We start from the raw sequence: 22,827 nt of genomic DNA, 5'->3' as shown, positions 1-22,827 counted from the left end.
AGCCGTCGGCGGCCATAACCATTCTTGGGATCCATTTCAGAGCCGGGAACTATTAGTCTCGTTTGTTTGTGTTGTAGCTGGAGCAATAATGGGTATTCCCAATTCATTGACAACTGACTTTATTTTTATTGTCTGTGTTCAGCCGTGGAATCTACCGAAGCTATGTCTGATAGCGTTACTACGATTTTCAACGCCAAGGAATATTTTTGCTTCTGTTTCCGACTCAGCGAACGTTTATTGACGATCTAGTGGGTGAGGGGCATGAGGCTGGACACCGGGGACGAAGACGATAATAAGACGGACTCTTACCGAGTGTCTACCCGTTTAATTCGACTCGTGGCCCCATAGACGGATACTGTGAGGATCCCAGTAGTTACCAATTTACCAGTGTTGAAACTGAGGTCACACGGGCAGCAAATGGTAGAGCCAGGAGGCGAAGCTCAGAAATCTGGTCCCAAGATGCTCATAATCACGATTAGAAAAAGAAAATAAAAATCCTTTGGAAAGCTTACTGTCCAACTGTGGAAGCAGACCCAGAAACAGATCATCTGAATTCTTTTCTTTTAAGTTTATTTTTCAAAAGTCGATTAAAAAAAAGGAGACGAGGAAGGGCAGAGAGAGAGGGAGAGAGAGAGAGAATCTCAAGCAGGCTCCTCACTGTCAGCACAGAGCCCGACGCGGGGCTCAAACTCACGAACCTCGAAATCATGACCCGAGCCGAAGTCGGACGCTTAACCAACTGAGCCACCCAGGCGCCCCGGTAGATGACAAATTAATAACAAAGGCTACTAAGCCTAGGAATGCCTCTTTCTTGGGCTCTTGGTTTCTTTCATGCTGGGACCCAGTTTCTGTGACGGAGGAATTGATTGGACGTGCATCAGGGAAACCCGGCATCGCGGGTGTCTGTCCGTCTTCCCAGTTGATGATGACACAGGAGCCAGCAACCGATCTCCTCCCTCCCTTATTGCTTTTATTTCATATGCCCAGGGAAACTGTAAGCCCCTTGAGGGCAGAGTCTTTGAATCTTCATTCATTCATTCCTTTATCCTCAAAAGAAAATACATTATATTGAGCAGGTGCCTGTAGTAGGAGGTGCCAGGCCTGAGCTAGTGGCCAGAGGTACGGAGACAAAGAGGGCCATACATTCCGAAGGAGACGGGCAGGTCAAGCTCCAACGGGTGACATGCTGCAGCCAGGCCTGTATCAGATGTGAGAAAAGGTGCCAAGGGCCCAGAGGAGGGAGTAGCCACTCTGCCCAGAAGGTGGCTGTGAGCTGTCTGCACAGAACAGGGTGTCTGTTGCTATAAAGGTTAAAAGGAGAGGGGCAACGAAGAGTGGCCCAGCTGCCAAGTGGCAATCCCATCCGAGGTCCTGACGTGCCCGGGAGCGGTTTTGTCGCCACAGTTAGGACTTACGGACACACCTCAGCACGCCCAAGGTCTTACTCTCCTCTCGAACCCGTGCCTCCCCGACACCCCCTTCTCTGCGTAGCCTTCTCTCCCCTCTTCCTCTTCTCACCCCTTCCCTCCAGCGGCCCTCTTAGTGTCCCCCTTTCCCCTTCCTTTCTTAACTGTGGATAACTGGATGTGATCGAAAACTCAGATTCTGGAAAGAACCAGGAATCTAGCAGGGCCGAGCCATGGTATTAGCCTCTTCTGCTCAGGTGACATGCCTCTCTCTCCCAGGACCCACCACCTCCTCCTAGAAGCTCCTTCACGCTAGTCGAGAAGGTACCTGAATAGGTCACACGCGGATGAGTTATTACCTCCAATACGGCCCTTGAAGTCCACCCACCTCCATTGGACAAAATGTGAGGAGTAGTGCCAGATGCAGCCGTCCGTGTGTCCATTCATCTACCTATCCGTTCACTCAATGAGCAGGACATCATGAATCCCTGTGGTAATGACCAAGGCGGCCGAGATGGACCCAGTCCACTGGTGGAGCACAGCACACACTGACACCATGATGTAACAGAAAGCAGAGCTGAAAACGCGGGTCCGTGGAAACAGAGCCTGCAAGAAGGGATCGAAGAGGGATCTGAGGGGCCGAATTAGGATCGATAAGAGAACGGTGTCACGAAAACCAAGAGAAGAGGTTCTAGAACAGGGGAGGCGCCAACAGGGTCAAATGCGTCCGAGTGGTCCAAGAGAATGAGAATGGGAGAGCTTCCTCTGGATTTGAGCACAGGAAGTGGTTGGTGACCGCAGTGGTATAGTTTCGGTGGACGGGGATGGGAGTCAGGTAGTGCTGGCTCAAGGAGAGGGCAGGTGGGACAGAAGTGGTGAGCTTCCATGCACGCAGCTCTGCAGAAGTTGGGCTGCGAAGGAAAGAGAGAAGTAGGGCAGTGTCTAGAAAACGACATGGGGATGGAGAGTTTGGGGTTTTTTTTTAGGATGAAAGAAATCTGATGGATCCCACTGCTTCCACCGGGGACAGGAAGAGGAGAGAGTTGGTTTCCCTCTATCTTTCCTTTCAGAAGGCCTCAGGTCCTTCACTGATGCCCGTCATGGAGAGAGGAAGCAAGCAACCTCTGCTGTCCCTGATTCTGCTAGGGGATCTGGGGCCAGCAGACTCCCCGCACAGTGGCTTTTGGAGAAGTTGCCAGCTGTTGGATCCAATGAGTGCATGTCGTGGTAGGTTCCAAAGGGCTCCCCTGCCCTCGAGACAAGTTGGCTGGGGAGCCAACTTGCCCTCCTCGGTGCTGAGCGACTCTGGCATACCTCTCAGCCACTCAGGTGAGCCCTTCTGAAGGAGTGGGAGTTGCACAACCCTTCCTCCCTGACCCCACAAAGTTGGCTGTTTGGTTTATTTCACACACAGACTTGAGTGCCACCACGTGAAGACGTCTCTTCTGGGTCCCTTCTCCCTGTGGTTCCCTACGTATTGGGCAAATGGCCGAAGGGTCCTGGAGCCAGTAGAGTACTGTTCTTTTGGGCCACAGACCCTGTAAGTGCCTGGCTGAGTCACTGAAAGCAAGGAGTGTGGGGAGGCAGGGGACAGGAGCCTGGCGATCAATTCAAATGTGGGCGTATGAGGGCACGCATGTTAAGGGTGGTGTAACGTAGAACCCCCAAACCACAGAATTGAAGTACACAAGATCGTTGAGAAGGTAGGGACTTGCCTGAGGTTGTACAGAGGTCATGGCAGGCCTGGGTCTAGCCTACGCCCTTGACCCTTGGCCCCTCGCCCCGTCCACTCTAACCATCAAAGGCACAGCCGCTGGGCCTCCAATGGCAACACATTTGAATTCAGGATAATTTTCCCGGACAAACGATGGGCTTAGGTGGTTCCGTATAACCCTAGAGACAACCATGATGGATGACGGTGACAACACTCATTACGATACCGGGAAGCGCAGCCTGAGCCCAAGCGTGGGTCCCTGTCGCTGTCGAAGTCGGGGCACCCGGCAGCCCTTGTTCGGGACCTGGACCTGTTTGTCTTGTTCCCCGCGTGGCCCCAACACTTAGCCCACAGGGGCCCAGGGTGCAGTTCAATTAGTATCTGTTGAAATAATGAATCAGTTAATTAGTTCTCCCCTGTAAGAACCAGCTCTCCAGGTGGAAAGGTGGTCAGAATTCTGGCCTCAAACCTGAGGAAGTGCCTTTCTTCGCGGTCTCTCTCCTGCTCTGCTTCCCACGGGGCAGACCCCCCCGGCCGGGCTCCCTGCTCCCACGTTTGGATGCTGTGATTCTCCTGATGCTATCCTCCCACACCCTCTCTGTTCTCGGCCATACCACACGCTGAGCTAACAGCTGACGGACTGCCTCCTATTTTGAAACAGGCACCCCAGATTTGGATAGTTGGTGCTGGGGCCCCAAATGTAGGTCTTGATGTCGGTCCTTGTTAAATTTTCTCTTGTTGGATTTGCTGCTTCAATGTAGACGGTCAAGGCATGCATACATGCTACTTTTCCTCTGCTGTGTTTGCTGTCCTTCCCCAACAAATGGGAAGCAGTTGCCCTGTTTTCATAAATCCTACTGGATTGAAATATACACGGGGCAGCAGTGAAGACAGAGTCCTGGGGCATGTCCCCGGAGACTCGTCAGGTTGACAAAGCTCTTTAAAAAAAATTTTTTTTTTAATTTACATTTGTTTATTTTTGATAGAGAGAGACAGAGCACATGTGGGGGAGGGGCAGAGATAGAAGGAGACACAGAATCCGAAGCAGGCTCCAGGCTCTGAGCTGTCAGCACAGAGCCCGATGCGGGGCTCGAACCTACAAACCACAAGATCATGACCTGAGCCGAAGTTGGATGCTTAACCGACTGAGCCACCCAGGCACCCCGACAAAGCTCTTTTTAATTGGCACTCATTGAGCCCTCTCACCAGATTCAAGTGCGTCTAACCATTCCATCAGCCAGCTCTGACTTTTGTCCCCAACCTTGGTCCAGTGACTGGAAAGGAAATGTTATGTGACCTCTTGCCATTCTCTCTACTCATTTTCCTTTATATCTTAATTCCTTTCTGGGCCTCTCCACCTCCTCCTTTTGCTCATTATTGAAATTTTTAAAAAACTTTTTAATGTTTTCATTTATTTTTGAGAGAGAGAGGCACAGAGTATGAGCAGGGGAGGGACAGAGAGAGAGGGAGACACAGAATCTGAAGCAGACTCCAGGCTCTGAGCCATCAGCACAGAGCCCGATGCGGGGCTTGAACTCACAAACCACGAGATCATGACCGGAGCCAATATCAGATGCCCAACTGGCCAAGCCACCCAGGCGCCCCTCATTACTGCAGTTTTTATAAGAAAATATACATTGCTTATAGGTCCACAGTGTTAGTATTCCAGAAACCCTGATCTAGCCCAAATTTCTCTTGTGGGTTTCTTCAGGATTGCCCAAAACTAACATAAAACCATTGTGTAGTAAATGTTTGTGGAAGAAAAGAAAGACAGGTGAGTGAGTTTGTCAAATTCCTTGTTGGGATTCAAATCTACGTGTGGCAGTGCTCTTCTGGAATATGAATGTTTTCTTATCGCAGTTTCTCTAGTAAAAGGAAAGCCTGAGACCAAGCTTGTGTGCTGAAACTTTATTGGGAAGGACTAAATTCCAGGGCCATCGAGAAGGAGGGCAAAAGAAAAGAATGGAGGGGAACCTGGGTGGCTCAGTCGGTTAAGCGTCTGACTTCGGCTCAGGTCATGACCTTGCGGTTGGTGCGTTCGAGTCCCGCGTCGGGCTCTGTGCTGACAGCTCGGAGCCTGGAACCTGCTTCAGATTCTGTGTCTCCCTCTCTCCTCTGCCCCACCCCTGCTTGCACTCTGTCTCTCTCTGTCTCTCAAAAACGAATACACGTTTAAGAAAAAAGAAAAGAGTGAAACTGCACTAGATTGAAGAGTGTCTCCCCAAACTCATGTCCATCTAGAACCTCAGAGGGTGATAATTTGGAAACAGGATCTTTAGGGATATAATTAGTTAAGGTGAGGTTCTGCTGGATTCAGATGGGCCTTCAGCCCAGTGGCTTAGGGTCCCTATAAGAGGAGTGATATGGAGACAGACACGCCCTGGGAAGAAGGTCGTGTAAAGACGGAAGCAGAGATCGGGGTGATGGGGTACAAGCCAAGGAGTGTTAGGAATCACCAGCAACCACCAGAAGCTACACGAGGCGAAGAAACGTTTTCCCCCAGAACCTTCCAACGAGCATGGGGCTCCTGCCATCTTGATTTAGGAGCTCTGGCCTCCACGACTGTGAGAGAATAACCCCTGCTGTTTTAAGCCAGCACTGTGTGGCACATAGTTAAGGCAGCCCTAGGAAGCCAATACCAAAGGAATTAAATACAAGGTTGTCCGTTCTGAGACGGGCACACATGTACACACAAGAAACTTGAATGGTACGTCTTATGTTGTGTGTATTTCACCACAGTTTTAAACCTTAGGGAACGAAAAGAGACAGGATGTATCTGGACAGGCTGTTTGGAACCACAGCTCCTTGGAATGGCCCGTCAGCAGGCAAGACATAAAAGGAATTGATTCGCTGTCTCCTTCCCGCTTTCGTGTGCTCCTTGGTCAGAGTTTGCCAAAGTTTAACACAGTGTTAAATCCTCTGCACTTTCAGATTGTGTCATCTGTGAGCAGCTGCTGGGGTAGCCAAGTCGACATCGGTGGCAGGGCACCCCCACTGACCCCAGAAATGGTGCTACAAATCAGCCTCTGCTCTGGGCAGGTCGGGTTCATGGCTGAGGGGCACGTGGAGACTGGCCCTCAAACCTCAGGAGGCTGAGACGGAGGGTGGTGTCAGGACATGAGGCATGAATGGCACCCAGGGGACCCTCCTGAGCAAGCAGGGACCAGAGGCAGGTGGGCAGGTGGACCTAGAGGGCCACGCACAGCTGACTTCATGCTGAGTGCATGCGGGTCAGAGTGTCAAAGTCACTGGATCAGGGTCCCAAATCCAGCATCTGACTCAAGAGGTGAGCCAGGTATCCAACTGGAAAGTGGGCAGTGATCTGTCACAGTGATTTTCTGTGACAAGCAAGCCTCTGTCAAGCAGGCAATTAATTGTTACCTAGCAGGACATGGGCTCAGTGTGGCCAGATCTTCCCATTTCCACAAGAAGAAAAAAGAAATCCGTATTTATGATTTTTTTTCATGTTTATTTATTTATTTTAAGAGAGACAGGGAGAGAGCACGCACCGAAGGGAAGGGCAGAGAGAGAGAATCCCAAGCAGGTTCCACACTGTCAGTGCAGAGCCCGACGCAGGGCTCAAACTCATGAACCTCGAGATCATGATCTGAGCCAAAGTCAAGGGCCAGATGCTGAAACAACTGAACCACCCAGGCGCCCAAAAGAAATCCATATTTTAAAAAATGAATATTCTCAATTCTTCAATGTTTCAGGTATTGGGGGGCAAATACCTAGATGCTATGAGTGCATAGTAACAAAATTAAGAAACTGAAAATTCTCCTGAGGACAAACTACTCCTGACTTAAACAAATGGAAAAGACATACCATGTTCTTGGATAGGAAGACACAATATCGTAAGGGTGTTGATTCTCCTTGAGTTAATCTATGCTTTTAAAGTGATACTTAAGAACAACATGGAAGAAACAGACACATGAATCTAAAGTACATGCAGAAACAGTGAATAAACAATAATAGGAAAATCCTGAAAAAAAGAGTAGAAGACGGGGGAGATGAGCTTCATCAGGCAGGAAAAATAGTATGAAGTTTCAATAGTTAAAGCACTGGTGGGGCACCTGGATGGCTCAGTTGGTTAACCATCTGACTCTTGGCTTTGGCTCAGGTCACGATGTCATAATTCATGAGTTCAAGCCATGAGTTGAGCTCTGGGCTGACGGTGCGGAACCTGCTTGGGATTCTCTCTTTCTCCCTCCCTCTCTGCCCCTCCTGCTCTCTCTCTCAAAATAAATAAACTTCAATAAATAAATACATACATACATACATACATACATAAAAATAAAACAGTGACACGGGCACATGAATAAACAGAGAGAGAGATGGAACCAAAAGAAAAGTCTAGAAACAAACACAAATACATAAGGAAATTTAAAATATGTAAACACGCAGTGTCAAGATGGGGCCATGGATTATATCAATAAATAATGGAGGGAATCAGGTAAATATCTAGAAAAAATAAAGCTAGATTTACCGCTTCACCTCCCACAAAAATAATCTCTCTCTGATACAACACACCATTTAGTTCACTCATATATGTTGTTCGTTGGCTGTTTCTCCCCTCTAAAAGGTAAGTTCCACGAAGCCAGAGGTTTTTGAATGTTTTGGTCATCACTGTATCCTCAGTGCCTAGAACGATGTCTGGCACATAGTCTGTGGTCAGTACATATTTGATGAATGAGGGAGGCAAACATTAAAATGTTAATAATGAAATCTTTGAAGTGATAGGAGAAGCCATTGGAGAAGAGTTGTATAACCCTACACTGCACTGGGTGATGCTTTTTAAGAATTAAAAGAACTTGGTGCCTGGGTGGCTCAGTTGGTTAGGCATCCGACTCTTGATTTGGGCTCAGGTCAAGATCTCGCGGTTCATGAGTTCGCGCCCCGCGTCGGGCTCTGTGCTGACAGTGTGGAGGCTGCTCGGATTCTCTCTCTCTCTCTCTCTCTCTCTGCCCCTACTCCACCTATCAAAATAAATCAATATTTTAAAAAGAATTAAAAGAATTCAAAAACCAGAAAAGAACATAATTTGATAAATTTGACCATAAAAACATTTCTTCATGGCAAAAGCCATCATAATTAGAGACAAAACGTAAGTGACAATCTGGTAAGCAAACACACAAACTTGTATCTCCTATAATAGACAAAGGGCAAATAAGTTATGAAGAACTCCTTTAGAAAACAGACAACATTACAAGAGAAAAATTGGCAACGAATATGAATAGCAATTCACTGAAAGATGTTCACCGTTACTCATTACAGGAAAAATGCAAATTAAGACTCCAACAGGGTACCGGCTTTCATCTATGAGATTGGCAGAATTGAACATTTTGCCACCTCACCGTGCAGACGAGGGTGTGAGAGAACAGACCCTCTCCTGGATTGGCCATGGGAATATAACCTGGCCCAGACCACCGTGGTAGGCAATTTAATAATGCTTTCAAAATTGTAAATGCTCATACCCTTGACCCAGAAACTCCACTTCCAGGAATTTATCTTACAAATACATTCAAACATTTGCAAAACAGGTTATAGAACTTATTAGAGCATTGTTTATAGTGGGAAAAAAAAAAAACCTGGAAACAACCCAAATGTCTATCAGTAGGGGGCTGATTCAATAAATGATGGTAGCTCCATACGGCAGATTACAGCACTGGAATGCCATGTGGCCTTAAAACAACAAGGAAGCTCTGATGTGTCTCTATGGAGAGGTCTCCGAATGGAATTAATTGAAGAAAACAAGGCAGAGAACTGTATGTATGATGGGCTACCATTTGTATGATCACTTGGGAAAAAATGTATATATTCACACACATGCACATGTATGTGTCATTGTTTGTAAATGTCTAGAATATCTCTAGAAGTACATACACAAGAAGCTAGCAACATCAGTTGCTTCTCGGAAGGAAAACTGAAGGTCTGGAGACATAGCTAGGAGAGGAACACTCCACTGAGAACCTGCATGAGTAAGAATAAACAGAATTGTGGGGCGCCTGGGTGGCTCAGTCGGTTGAGCGCCCGACTTCAGCTCAGGTCATGATCTCACGGTTCATGGGTTCGAGCCCCGCATCGGGCTCTGTGCTGATGGCTCAGAGCCTGGAGCCTGCTTCGGATTCTGTGTCTCCCTCTCTTTCTGCGCCTCCCCACTCATGCTCTGTCTCTCTCTGTCTCAAAAATAAATAAAAAAAACATTAATTTTTTTTTAAATTTGAAACACATAACTGTATTATTCAAAATAATGAAAACAAGTAAATGTGAACAAACAGGAGTCTGGTCTGGCCTGAGAGCTGCCAGTTTTTAATCCACATACAAATGGTATTTGATTATACGATAACGATGGTTAATTGTATCAGTAAGGATTGTATAGACTCTTGGGTAAATGGTGTTAGAAAAACAGAGTAACCACTGGAGCAAAAAAAGTGAGGTTTGGTTTCTTACTTCGTGCCACATCCCACAGAAAAGTTTCTATGGGCGAAACGACTGAATATAATAAACGACTCAAAGTATTAAAAGAAAATATAATCTTGGGGGAAGGAAATATCTTTAAAAGATTCAGGTCTCAATGGCAACTGACAAATCTGACCACATAAAAAGTGTCATAAAAATGATGAAGAACAACATGAAGTCAAAAGACAAGAGACAGACTAGGAGAAAATATTTGCCACATGAATAAATGACAGGGAAATAATCGCCCACATATATAAATCGCACTTAGAGATCAATAAGAAAACAGACAAATGATCCCGCGGAAAAGCGAGCAAGGAATGTGGAAGGAACGTGTGCAGAAAAAGAAATGCCGAGAAGCCACGAGAAGACGCTCGTGCTGACAAGTGATCAGGAAAATGCAAATTATTGCAATAACGAGATATTGCTTATCACCCATCAGAATGGAAAAACCGGGGGCAGGTTGCAGGACCGTATTCCGCCTGGAAGTGGATTGAAGAAATGGTCTTACGTGTTGCTGGCAGGCATATCGATTGGAATATCATGGTTGGAGAGCAACTTGGCATAGTCTATCCTATTTTAAATATCATATTTTTAAATACCGAAATATTTTTAACTATGCTCTCCAACCAAGGAATTTCTGAGTCCCCGTCCGGGAGAAATACTTGACCAGGCCCACAGGCAACCTGTCTAAGATATTCGTTACTGTATTGCCATAGCAAGAAAAACAGAAGGATCAAACTAAATGCTCATCGAAATAGGGGATTAAAATCATACGTCCGTATCGTAGAACGATTCGCAGCACGGCGGTTGTTGTTTTGAATGGAATAGATCTATGTGAGAAAAAAAAAAAAACCAAACAAAGATATTTGTGAAAACAAGAAAAGCAGGTTGTAAGAGACTACATATGCTATTTGTAGACAAACCCAACCATGCATTTCTACATTAACACACACGATCGGAATGCCTATAAAATCGTCTAGGAGAACACAAGCTCCTAACAGCAAGCACTGTCTGCAGAGAGGAACATGACGAGGGAGGCGAGAGCAAATTTTTAGTTCTGCCGCATCCGCCCTGCTGCGTCGGAACGTGTGATGCGCTGTGATAAACGCGTACTCATTGATTTGTCCAAACGTACGCGTATATTCACATCTGCACATTACACGTGATAACAGGCCTTTTCTTGAGGGCTTGCCGTGTGCCCAGCACCGTGCTAAGCACTTTACTTGCATTTTCTCATTCCGCGCTCCCGAGAGCCTTATGATTCAGATGCTGTTATCCCCATTTACAGATGAGAAAACTGAAAACACGTTAAATCCATTGCTGCAGTCAGAGCTGAGATACCAATTCAAGGGGGTCCGACTTTAGAGGCCATGCTCTCAGTCGTGACCTTCTGAGATTGAGTTTGTGGCCCCTGAAGGCCAACCTTTCCCAGCCCGGGGGCTCTGCAAAATACGCGGGTCAGCTGGGAATGCAAGGCAAAGAGCGTGCGCGTGGGGGGAGGCCGATCTCTGTGGCGGGCAGGTCCCTGGAAGGCGGCTCCAGCCCGGTTAGCCTGGGCGCCACCTGTCCTTCCGCTGATGCTGAACACCCGGCTCATGTACCACACCCGGACTTCACGGCAGAGCTCACGGAGCCTTCATCCCAGGCCTGACCTCCTCCTGGTCCGGATGGGGAAACCGAGGCTCAGCGCAGGAAAGGTCTCCATTGGGTGCAGAGGCGGGGCCAGAATCGGGAGGTCGTCTCCCCCTCACCCTCGAGGCTGCCAAACCCTGTGGCCGTCCCTACCCCAGTTCGGTGGGCCATTCAATAGCGGTGGGGGGTGAGGGCCAGAGGGGGCAGGGCACAGACTCTTCCAATGCCTTGATAAACAGGATCGTTTATTCCTGAGGAAATAGCCACGATTGCGTCCGGTGTCTTGATGGACGGCAAGAGACGGGCAAGGACTGAGCTGGCCCTGTGAGGCCCAAGGGGGAGAGTCCCCCTCAGATGCCTCTGAGCTGGCCTTCTTCCCTCTCTCTCTGTCTCTGTCAGTTTGGTTTTAAATCACCTAACTGCTTTGGGCTGGACAGAACAATTACAGCCGATTGATCTGAATCAATCTTTAGGCCACAGGGACCTCCTTCCGGGTTCATTAAAACGGCCACCGTGGTGCCTGGTGAGAGTATCCGATTCATCTCTGGGGACTGAAGTGACAGCACCAGGCTCAGTGGATCTGGAGACTTGGTTCTCAGGCCGTATTAAAACCTGTCCCTTAAAACCCAGCCACCCTTCCCCTCTGCCCCGTCCCCTCTCCCTTTGGGCCTTGTTGCCCTGTTTCTCTCTCTGTCACATCTCTTCCTCTGCCCCTGTCTCACTGGGGCTGTCTCTCGCCAGGCCTCTGTGCCATCATCTGGACCTCGGGTGTCGCTATAATTTCTCCCCATCTGTGACGGACTCCCCCTCGGGCACTGAGGACTCGGGCGGCCTGCTGACCCCAATCTCCCGTGTGGTATTTCCCTCTCATTTGCCCTCTCTTTGCCCTCTTCTTCCTTCCTCCTTTTGCCTCTGCCCTCCCCCAGCCCACCGGGTGCTGCTCAGGGCCGGACTGCCTGTGCCCTGCAGGCGAGGGTGGCCCGGCCCCCGGGGCCCGAGTGTGGCTTGTAACTTGGCTCCCAGGTGGCACTGCCTTCATTCGGAGGAGCAGGTGGCACTCTGTGCGTGATCCCAGGCCCTCTGTGGCTGTGAGCTCTGTCACTCTCCCGTGGCTTTTGTGTAGATCATGACCTTGCCTGATCTCGCCTGTCCTCATTTATTGATCTGAAGCTCCACTGACAGGGAAATGATTGAGAAAATGAAGACGCAAGGGCGCCTGGGTGGCTCAGTTGGTTAAGCGTCCAACTCTTGACTTTGGCTCAGGTCACGGTCTCACGGTTCATGAGTACAAGCCCCGCATCAGGTTCCACACTGGCAGGGCAGAGTTGGCTTGAGTTCCTCGGTCTTCCCCTCTCTCTGCCCCTCCCCTGCTTGCTCTCTCTCTCTCTCTCTCTCTTTCTTAAAATAAAAAAAAAAAAACATTTAAAAAATGCAGATACATACACACAGGGGAAGGGACTGTCACTGTGGCCCGATATCCATTCTCCCTTGTTTTAGCCATCACTGCGTTCCGGACGTGCACCTGGAACCTGCATTCCGCAGCCCCCCTTCCAGCCAAGGACAAAGTTGTAGGACAGAAGTAGCCTCGGGGTTGTGAGCAGAGTGACAGGTGCATCTTCCCGCTCACGCCCTTAAAAGGGGGCTACTGCTCTTTCCATTTCCTCTTCTGTCTTCCTCTTCTGTCTTCGTCTTCTGCCTGGACTCCCCTTTCGGAGGGTGATGCATCTGCTTCTGCCATGAAGAGGGGGACAATATAGTGGGAGAAGGCAGAGCAGCAAGACAGGGGGAGCCTGGGGGCCAGGATGAAGTGGGAGAGGCTCACCGTCCACCCAGGGTTACCACCTGCTGAAACTTGAATGTGAGAACCACACCTGCTGCCTGGTTGAAACATCCACTGTTTGGTCTGTTAAAGCAGCCAAGGCAATATCCAAACTAACATCCCTGCCGTGGAATACTTCGAAGACACTGAAAAGAACAAAGTGGTTCTAAAAGCACCTCTGTGACACGATCCCCAGGATATATTGTGGATTAAAAAGGCCAGTTGCAGGGGCGCCTGGGTGGCTCAGTCGGTTAAGCGGCCGACTTCGGCTCAGGTCATGATCTCACGGTTGGTGGGTTCGAGCCCCGCGTCGGGCTCTGTGCTGACAGCTCAGAGCCTGGAGCCTGGCTTTGGATTCTGTGTCTCCCTCTTTCTCTGTCCCTCCCCTGCTCGCACTGTCTCTCTCTCTCTCAAAATTAAATAAAACATAAAACTGAAAGGGTACACGCCAACTGATAAGAGGGGTGGCTTCTGGAGAGCTCTGGGTCCTAAGGGTTCCAGTGAGAACTACTGTTTTTTTCACTCACTTCTGGCCGGACTGCAGATGTGAATTTCCCAGCCCCCTTCTGGCCCTGACGTCTTAGGATCCTAAGTTTGATTTTACGCTGTTACCCCCTACCACCCATCCTTCCTGAGAGACTCCCGAGACATCTTAGTGAACCAAACTGATCTCCGCCCACCCCCCAGCCTCCCCCTCCCCAGGCTAATGCTCCAGGCCATTCCTCTTCCACTTCCCCTGTTAAATGCCACCTTCCCTTTCCCCATCCCCCTCTCTGTTGATCAGGAGCCCGGAAAGTATGCAACAGGCTAATACCCGTGATGGGTAATGACTGATGTCCCGGCTAATGCCCCACGCCAGGCATCCTCAGGATAGCCGGGCGTGGGTAGAACTGGCCCAGAGCGGAGCGTATGGTGACTATTCCAGGAAATAGAGACCGCCCTGAAGACATCAGGGTAAGTGAAACAAGTCAGACACGAAAGGCCACAAGTTGTATGGTGCCACTTACATGAGGTGCCTGGATTAGTCTAAGACAGACACAGAAGGGAGAACCCTGGTTGCCAGAAACCGGAGGAGGAGGGAGTGGGGTATGATGGTTCAATGGTAGGGTTTCAGTCTGGGAAGGTGAAAGTGTTCTCCAGATGGATCCAAAATAATGTGAGCTATTTTTTTTAATGTTTACTCATTTTTGAGGTGGCGGGGGGAGAGTTTGTGAGCAGGGGAGGGGCAGAGAGGGAGGCAGAGAGAACCCCAAGTAGGCTCTAAGCTCATTGCAGAGCCTGACTCGGGTCTCGAACGCATGAGCTGTGAGATCATGACCTGAATCGAAATCAGCAACTCAACCAGCTGAGCTACCCAGGCGCGAGTTATTTAATACCACAGAACTGTGCACTAAAAAATGGTTAAAATGGTAAGTCTTATGTATATTTTACCACAATAAAAAAAAAAAATCAGTCTAAAGGAAAAAGGACAGAAGGGGAAGGAGGAAGGGAAGGAGGGCCGCACACCTGTGACACACGGGGCTCTGGTGGTTGAGGGGCTTCCCGTGCCCTCTGGAAAATGCTCAAAACGCTTCCCCTTCTGTCGTGGAACGCTTGGTGCTGTAAACTTTCTTCCAAGCCACATGGACCTACAAAGAAGTGATGACTCACGGGGCTTTGAATTTCTATTAAGTGGAAATGTTACCTTTCAAAACCAGATATGAAGCCACCAATTCTTGCTGAAGACCAGAAAAGAGAAAAAGAAGACGGTGGGGTCACAGAGCCCCAGGACAGAGAACACTTCGAGGGACATTTCAAGGGGGCTGGGGGTCAGGTCAACGAGGGCCGAATAAATAGGAGCCATGGGTTTAGAGATCGGGAGGCCAGAAGTGACCTTTCCAGGAAGGGCATCCCATGTGGCAGGGGCACAAACCTGCTTACGATGGGTTACAATCGGCCCTGGTGGCGCACACCCACACACCACATACACACGCCCGGAAGACCGTGGGATGATCCGCATGGCACCCTGTTCACCGAACAAAGCGGTTACGGAATTACATATATAGTACGATTTTAATTGCGTTAAAATCAAAACAACAAAAGACTAGAGGAAACCTATCCAAATAGGACCCATTGTGTTTGGGGCCTCCTTTGTCCTATTCTTCTATTTATACATCTGATTTCATGAACACGTGTTACTTTTACAATAGCCGATAAAAAACCCACACCTCCGTGGAGCTGCGTCACAGTGGTGGGGACCAGACCATAAAGAAATAAACAGCATGTCGGCTGAGGTGACCTGGAAGAAAAATAACGCAGGGTGAGGGGGTCAGGGGGTGCCAGGCCGAGGGGATTATTTAGTAGAGGGTGCTCAGGGAAGGGGCAGAGAGCAGGGACCTGAAGAAATTGAGGGGCAAGCCTTGTAGATGCGTGGGCAAAAGCAGAAATGTGGCAACGCTGGGGATAATCTGTGCACGAGGATATTCAATGCGACATTAGTTACAACAGTGAGAAATTAGGAACAACTTAAATGCCGAGGAAGAGGGGAATCGTTCAACAAAATGCGGCACATCCATGTCACGGGTTGCCACGCTGCGCTTTGAGTACGTCAACTGCAACCGACAGACGCCACGCCCACTTCCCACGTTAGTAGGACCGATGTGACGATGACGTCAGGGGGCAGGGCCAGTGACCTGGGAGAGGGGCGCTCAAGGTCACCATGGGGCAGGTCCTGCATAGCAGGAAAGCGGTTTCACCGCACAATCTCATTATCTGTGTTGAAGGAACAATCCTCCTTCTAGAAACCCATCCTAGGATGATGGTGATGATGATTTTTAAGTAAGCTCTACACCCAACGTGAGGCTCGACTCGCGACCCCAAGATCAAGAGTTGTACGCTCTCCCGACTGAGCCAGTTGGGAGTCCCGGTCCTAGGATAATTTTTAAATTGACAAAGCAAGCCACGCTGTTACTTACGACAATGAAAAACTAGGAACGGTCCAAGCATCCAACATTGAGCTAATGGTTAGGTAAAATACAGTACATCCAGATGAAGTTTGATGAGGCCATTAAAAGTATGTTTTGAACAGTTTTTTTAATACTATAGGAAAATGCTTGTGATAATAATGTTAGCAAAAAAAAAAAAAAAAAAAAAAAAGGAAGTGAATACTCAAATTGTATACAGCACAATGTCATGTAGGAAAAGAAAAAATATCCTGGGGCGCCTGGGTGGCTCAGTCGGTTAAGCGTCCGACTTCAGCTCAGGTCACGATCTCGCGGTCCGCGAGTTCGAGGCCCGCGTCGGGCTCTGGGCTGATGGTTCAGAGCCCGGAGCCTGCTTCCGGTTCTGTGTCTCCCTCTCTCTCTGCCCCTCCCCCGTTCATGCTGTGTCTCTCTCTGTCTGAAAAATAAATAAGCGTTAAAAAAAAATTAAAAAAAAAATCCTTCCGTAAATATGAAATAAAGGTGTTCAAAATGTCATTCATGGATGCCTCTAGGTAAGAATATGGTTGTTGTTAACTGTTTTTTTTTTTCAACTTCTTTCCTCTTTCTTGAACTTTAAAAGTTTGCTACGAAGAGCACATATTATTTTGATAGCTATAAAAATCATAAAACTTTAAAACCTTAAAAATCACTTTCTGGGGAAAAGCCAGAATAACCACATGTGGAAAAGTGGGGATAATAATTGCAGGATATTTTTTTTTTTCATAAAATGGGCTCTCAAGGAAATTTCTTTTTGTAATTGAATAGTATAAGGGGGGCTTGGTCCTCAGGGTGAAATTATGATTTATTCATTTATTTTTAGCTGTTGTTTTCTGTTTGTGTTTTTAGCGATGGGAGAGATTGGACCTGACTGAGGAAAGCACCAGCAGAAATAAAGCAGCGAAAATTCAGGACCCGGGTGACGTGGGCAAACGGGAGGGCAGGCTAATGAGGCCTAGTAGGCCCTTTTCAACTCAGAGTTAAAAAAACCTTTTTTTATGTTTATTTTTTAAGAGAGAGAGACAGAGAGACAGAGTATGAGCAGGGAAGGGGCAGAGAGAGAGAGAGACACAGAATCCGAAGCAGGCTCCAGGCTCTGAGCTGTCAGCACAGAGCCCGACGTGGGGCTCGAACTCACGGACTGTGACATCATGACCTGAGCCGAAGTTGGATGCCCAACCGACTGAGCCACCCAGGCGCCCTCCCCCCTTTTTTTAAAATGTTATTTATTTTTTTTAATGTCAACTCACGGTTAAAATGTCTCAGCTGATAGAGCAGTGTCACCCTGGACCCTGAGAGGAGGGACGCACCCCCAGGTAGGGGGAATGTCCTGACAGACATAGATGGGAGCTGTTTCTACCCCATCACTGAATCAAAACAGCTCTGAGTCAGCAGCAAAGTCAGAAGGGCATTCGGCTCACCCCAGCGACCCTGTCTGTGTGTCTGTCACCCCAGCCACCAGGTCCGTGCGTCTGTCTCAGGGCACTGGGCTGCACCGACCTGAGGATTGTCCCCCCCACCCCACCTCACTCCTCCTAGTTAGAAATGTGACTCTCAGGACGGGTGGTACCCTTGGCACGGTGGGGTGAGAAGGTAGCGGGAAGGGGGTGGGGAGGTTTGGGGAAGGCAGGTCACAGAAGGCACCCCATCGCCACAACCCTTTGGCCCAGGAGACCCTAAAAACTGGTGAATGGATAACGAAGCGTCCAAGCCAAGGGACGCTCCTCAGGTAGGTTTAAAGGACCAAATTCCTGGTATGAGCAACTTAGAGGAACCTCGAAGACATTATGTATAGGGACAGACGCCGTTCTCCACAGGTGACGTCCTGCATGACTCCATTTCTGTAACATTCCCAAAGAGACAAAGCTATGGGGAGGGAGAAGAGGTTGGGGCGGGGGTGAGGGGTGGGTGACCGTATGAAGAGTCTTTTCGTGGGGGACAGAACTGACCGATAGCGGTCACGAGAATCAGGCCGGCGGTTGCCAGGAGCTGGTGGCGGGGTGGGCCTCCAGGATCAGCAGGAGGGAATCTGGGGGCAGTGACAGAAATATTTTGTATTTTGACTGCAGTGGCGGTTACGTGGCTTAGGCATGTGCCAAAATTCCTGGAGGTAGACACCAGAGAATTCATTGGACTGAACGCAGGTTAAAAAGCAAATAAATAAAGATGTAAAACTTCAATTAAAAAAAAAAAAACATCTTTAACGGGGCCCGAGGTGCACACCTGTACTCCCAAGATGGAGATTTTACCCGTTCCTTGGAAAATACACCTTGAAGAAGAAAGCCGAGCAAATGGAGTAAAGTCAATAATCAGACTCAAAACAGAAGGAACCCTTTGTCTTTCATGGTGTTACAGCAATACCGAAAGACCAAAGACTTATCGCAGGGGCACTTTTTGCAATTTCAAAGATTAAAATATGCCTTAGGAGCATATTTCAGAAGAGCATATTTCCAGAAGGAAATGGAAAAATGGAACCTTTTTTTTTTTTTTTTTTTTATGAATCTTGAGGGGGGAAAGTGAAACCCAGAATTCTCTACCCAACCGATTTGTTTTTCATCTGAGAGGTCAAGATACAGATGCTTCCAGATATGGAAGCCTCAGAAAATATATCATGTCTCTCCTAGAAAAAAAATATTTCGAGGCATGCTTAGTCATCTTGGAGACGAACCAAAATGGAGAATTCAGGAAAAAGAAATGTAATAGTACAAAAGGATTAGGGACACACATTAAAATCAATTAAAATATAATTAAGCAAATTAGTGCAAAAGGAAGAAACAATTCTTCACAGAGGATATATATATATGTATTTATATATATTTATCTATTTATATATTTATATTTATTTATATATATGTATTTATATATATTTATATATTTATATTTATTTATATATATGTATTTATATATATTTATATATTTATATTTACTTATATATATGTATTTATATATATTTATACATATTATTTATGTATATTTATATATATATATATATTTATACATATTATTTGTATATATTTATATATTTGTATATATTTATACATATTATTTATATATATTTATATATTTATATTTAAATATATATTTCTAAATATATAAATGTAAACATTTATAATATACAAATATTTATGAATATATATTTATATATAAATATATATTTCTAAATATATATATATTTTTAAATAACTGAAAAAAATGATCATTAAGCGCTGATGAAATTAACACGACTAAAAGGTACATATAGATGTAAAACTTCTAGGTACGGTACAAGCCACTGCATTTGACAGCCTGTTAGGAGAACAGTTCTGCATGATTTACTAGGGTTGACATCAGGAACACGGGAGTCACTTCATATGGAGGGTGGGCATTTCAAAGTCAAATTTTTAAAAAGTCTACTTAATGTTTGCTAACAATTATTCAATGGCTTTAAACATACTCTTAATTTAAAATCTCTGAGGAGATTAAGAATAGAAAGACATTGGGTGGCCTGGGAGGGTTAGTCAGTTAGGGGTCCCACTTCAGCTCAGGTCATGATCTTGTGGTTCATGAGTTCAAGCCCTACGTCAGGCTCTGTGCTGACAGCTCAGAGTCTGGAGCCTGCTTCGGATTCTGCGTCTCCCTCTCTCTCTGCCCCTCCCCTGCTAGCACTCTATGTCTCTCTCTCTCTCTCTCTCTCTCAAAAATAAATAAACATTAAAATATATGTATAAAGAATAGAAAGACATTTTTCTAACATGGTAAAGAATATCTCAAGGGCACCTGGGTGGCTCGGCTGAGTGTGCAACTTTGGCTCAGGTCATGATCTCATGGTTCGTGAGTTCAAGCCCCACATCAGGCTCATTGCTGTCAATAGAGAGCCCACCTCAGATCCTCTGTCCCCCTCTCTGTCTGCATCTCCCCAGCTCCCGCTCTTTCTCTAAAAGGTAAAATAAACATTAAAAAAAAACAACAACAGAATCTCTCTCTCTCAAACCGACAGCCAAACTATTCAAATCGGCTCTGAGATACGACGTGGATGATGTTTAAGGATCCAATGCTAAGTGAAATAAGCCAGTTCCCAAGAGACAACACTGCCTGACTCCACTTCTCTGAGCCACCCTGAGTCGTCACATTCGTACAGACACAAATCAGAAGGGTGGTTGCCAGGGTTACTGTAGGGTATTTTTTTTTTAATTTTTTTTTAAAGTTTTTAAATTTATTTTGATAGAAAGTGCAAGTGGGGAAGAGGCAGAGAGAGAGAGAGAGAGAGAGAGAGAGAGAGAGAGAGAGAATATCCCCAGTAGGCTCTGCACTGTCAGTGCAAGCCTGACATGGGGGTTTGGATTCCTGAATGGATACATAGCCAACTGAGCCACCGGGGCGACCCATGAGAGTTACTGGTTACTAGGTATGGAGTATTTTATAAGATAAACAGAGTCCTGGAAATGGATGCTGGTGATGATTGTACCACATCATGAATGTATTTAATGCTACTGAACTATACACTTGAAAGTAGTTAAAATGGGGGTGGAGGGGGTGAGGGGGCACCTGGGCGGCTCAGTCCGTTAAGCATCTGACTTGATCTCGGCTCAGGTCATGATCTCAGGGATCGTAGGAACGTGTCAGGCTCTGCACTGACAGCGTGGAGCCTGCTTGGGAGTCTCTCTCTCTCTCTCTCTCTCTGCCCCTCCCCCCATGTATACGCTCCCTCAAAAAAAAATAAACTCTAAAAAAAAAAGTAGTTAAGATGGTCGATGTTATGCTATAGGTATTTTAACACAATAAAAATACCTAAAGACTGGAAGGGAGTAAACAAAAATAATAATGGGTCGCAAGCTATGAGTATGCGTATAATGAGTATGCGTATGACTATGAGTATAATTAATTTCCTTTATCAAACTATTCATGAGAATATGTGTCTTTTATGATTTAAAACCAAGTGGAAAACCCAGCCCCAAAAAAATCAGCTCTAAGAGTAGTAATCACAACTCCTGCTAGGAGCCACTTACTGGACAGGTGCCACAGAGGTGGCACAGAGGTGCCATCTAATGTTACAGCCACTCCACAGAGTTGGTGCATTTGACACGTGACAAACTGGGTCTTTCGAGGACCATGTGAAGACATTCGTAAATCTTTTCAAAAGGACAAACGTAAGGGGAAGATGTATTTAGCTCCTAGGAGGGCATGTAATTGAGCTTCTATTATGTGCCCATGTGTTCTGGGTGGGGCAGGCATTCCAGGTGAAGAGAGTGACATCACAGAAGGTAGGAGGCAGAGCAGGGGTGCGGGAGGGGGCCTCACGGAGCAGCTGAGACCTGGGTCAGCCTGGGAGGAAGGGTAAGCCAGGGGTGCCATGGAGGCGGGTTGGGGGGGGGGGTGGTCCCGCAGCAAAGCAGCGGTGCCTCCAACGTCCACACACGTGAAAGCAGAAGTCACCGGACGGTCCCTCTGCAAAGACTTGTGACACTAGGGACCCTCCTTCATGGACAGTACTCTGCAGACGTTTAAGAGAACACAGCCACAAATGTCGACTTAAGTCGAACCATGGGAAATTGCCACTGTCCTTTACAAGGCCGTCACCCGTCAGCAAGTTCATCTGGTTAAGCGAACGTAGAGTGTGGTCTTCCCTTCTTGTCGTGAAGAAGGAAAAAGCAAGCGTGCCTGTTCCCGTGCCGGGGTGGGGAGGGATCGGGTGGGCCCAAGATGCGGGCGCTTATATTTTTGTTCTAACGAGACACTTCTACATGGCTGGCTCAAATTCATCACAATTAGTATGGTGATTGCTGTTTTTCTTAATAAAGGAAAATTAATTAAGTATGGAGGTTGACTTAAGGGTACTTTAGCCCTCCCGGCTGACCTGGTGCTGATCTAGGCTCTGTACACAATGTACATCCTCAGTCACTTATTTCTTCTCTTGTTAAATTGAGGGGTTGGAGTGGATCAGCGAGAGCCCCGAACCTGGACGCACAAGAAAATCTCCTAGGGGCCTTCGCAAAACAAAACAAAACCAACAAAGAAATCAGTAGGCCTGGGAAGCTGCACGTTGACCAGTCCCTCCCCAGATGGCTCACATGATCAGTCATAGATCTGGGGACCCCGGACCCGAAGAATGCATAGTTTTGTTTCTAGCGGTGACATCGCTTTATTCCGCTCGCTTGGTGTTTCCGTCTTTCCCTCTTCAACGGAATCCGGCTCCAACCCGGTAAGACCTCCAACTTCGTATCGCAACACTATCTTAAAGAACCCTCTAGCACCCAACCCCTTCAGCAAAGAAGGACCAGAGCCAGATCAGGAGAAAAAGACTATTTTTACTGTCCAAATGCTTCACATGGATTAAGCATTTGGTTTTCCTTGGATTATTATTTTTTCCATGAATATAAACCATTTTGCATGTTGGAACGCTTCTGCAAACAGAGCAGTTTGTCTTTGTGTTTGCTCATTTAAAAACAAATATTTGCCTGTCAAGCAAATACTGTCTCTTAGGATGTGCTATTAATAGGATAATTAGGCAGCCGGTAATGAAAAGGATTGCTGGTAATTATGGCAAGATTTGTTTTGGCATTTGAAGGCAGCGATGGAGGCTGGAGTGCTAAAATCTACCTTTGAGTTAATTAGTACAATTAGAACACACCTGAAAAAATAGCCCGGCTAATGAACACTTCACTCTGCTTTTAAAGTGACGGCACCCGGTGGTTCCCCGGGCTGCTTGGGCACCCCCTGCCCTGGCGTCTCTGGTGGGACGGAGGCCGGCGGACATGACCGAGACCTTGAGTTTGCCTGGCCTCAGTTTTCGAAAGAGCTCATTGTCTCTGGTCTCCTTGTCGACCCCACCCGTGCTCGTCCCACGTTCTGTCTGAAAGC

The 22,827-nt window shown here is 47.2% G+C and overlaps 2 long non-coding RNA genes across 3 annotated transcripts; one reads left to right on the top strand and one right to left on the bottom strand.

Annotated features, from left to right (window-relative positions):
• Positions 1-950: 950 nt before the first annotated feature.
• LOC122221852 lies at positions 951-21,170 on the bottom strand. 2 transcript variants are annotated; one of them, XR_006203471.1, is made up of 4 exons: positions 20,976-21,170; positions 3,347-3,501; positions 1,766-2,317; positions 951-1,301 (listed from the first exon to the last, which is right to left on the bottom strand). It is a non-coding gene; the product is annotated as an uncharacterized LOC122221852 (long non-coding RNA). The 2 variants fall into 2 exon arrangements; XR_006203472.1 differs by having other exon boundaries at positions 1,795-2,317.
• A 75-nt stretch (positions 21,171-21,245) lies between these two features.
• Positions 21,246-21,958, top strand: LOC122221168. Its single transcript, XR_006203112.1, has 2 exons — positions 21,246-21,303; positions 21,894-21,958. It is a non-coding gene; the product is annotated as an uncharacterized LOC122221168 (long non-coding RNA).
• The last annotated feature ends 869 nt before the right edge of the window (positions 21,959-22,827 follow it).

This window comes from Panthera leo, chromosome B3 (assembly GCF_018350215.1).
Source record: "Panthera leo isolate Ple1 chromosome B3, P.leo_Ple1_pat1.1, whole genome shotgun sequence".
In the NCBI taxonomy this organism is placed as follows: domain Eukaryota; kingdom Metazoa; phylum Chordata; class Mammalia; order Carnivora; family Felidae; genus Panthera; species Panthera leo.
Note: the sequence above shows the minus strand (reverse complement) of the source record. Positions and strands in the feature narration are given on the sequence as shown.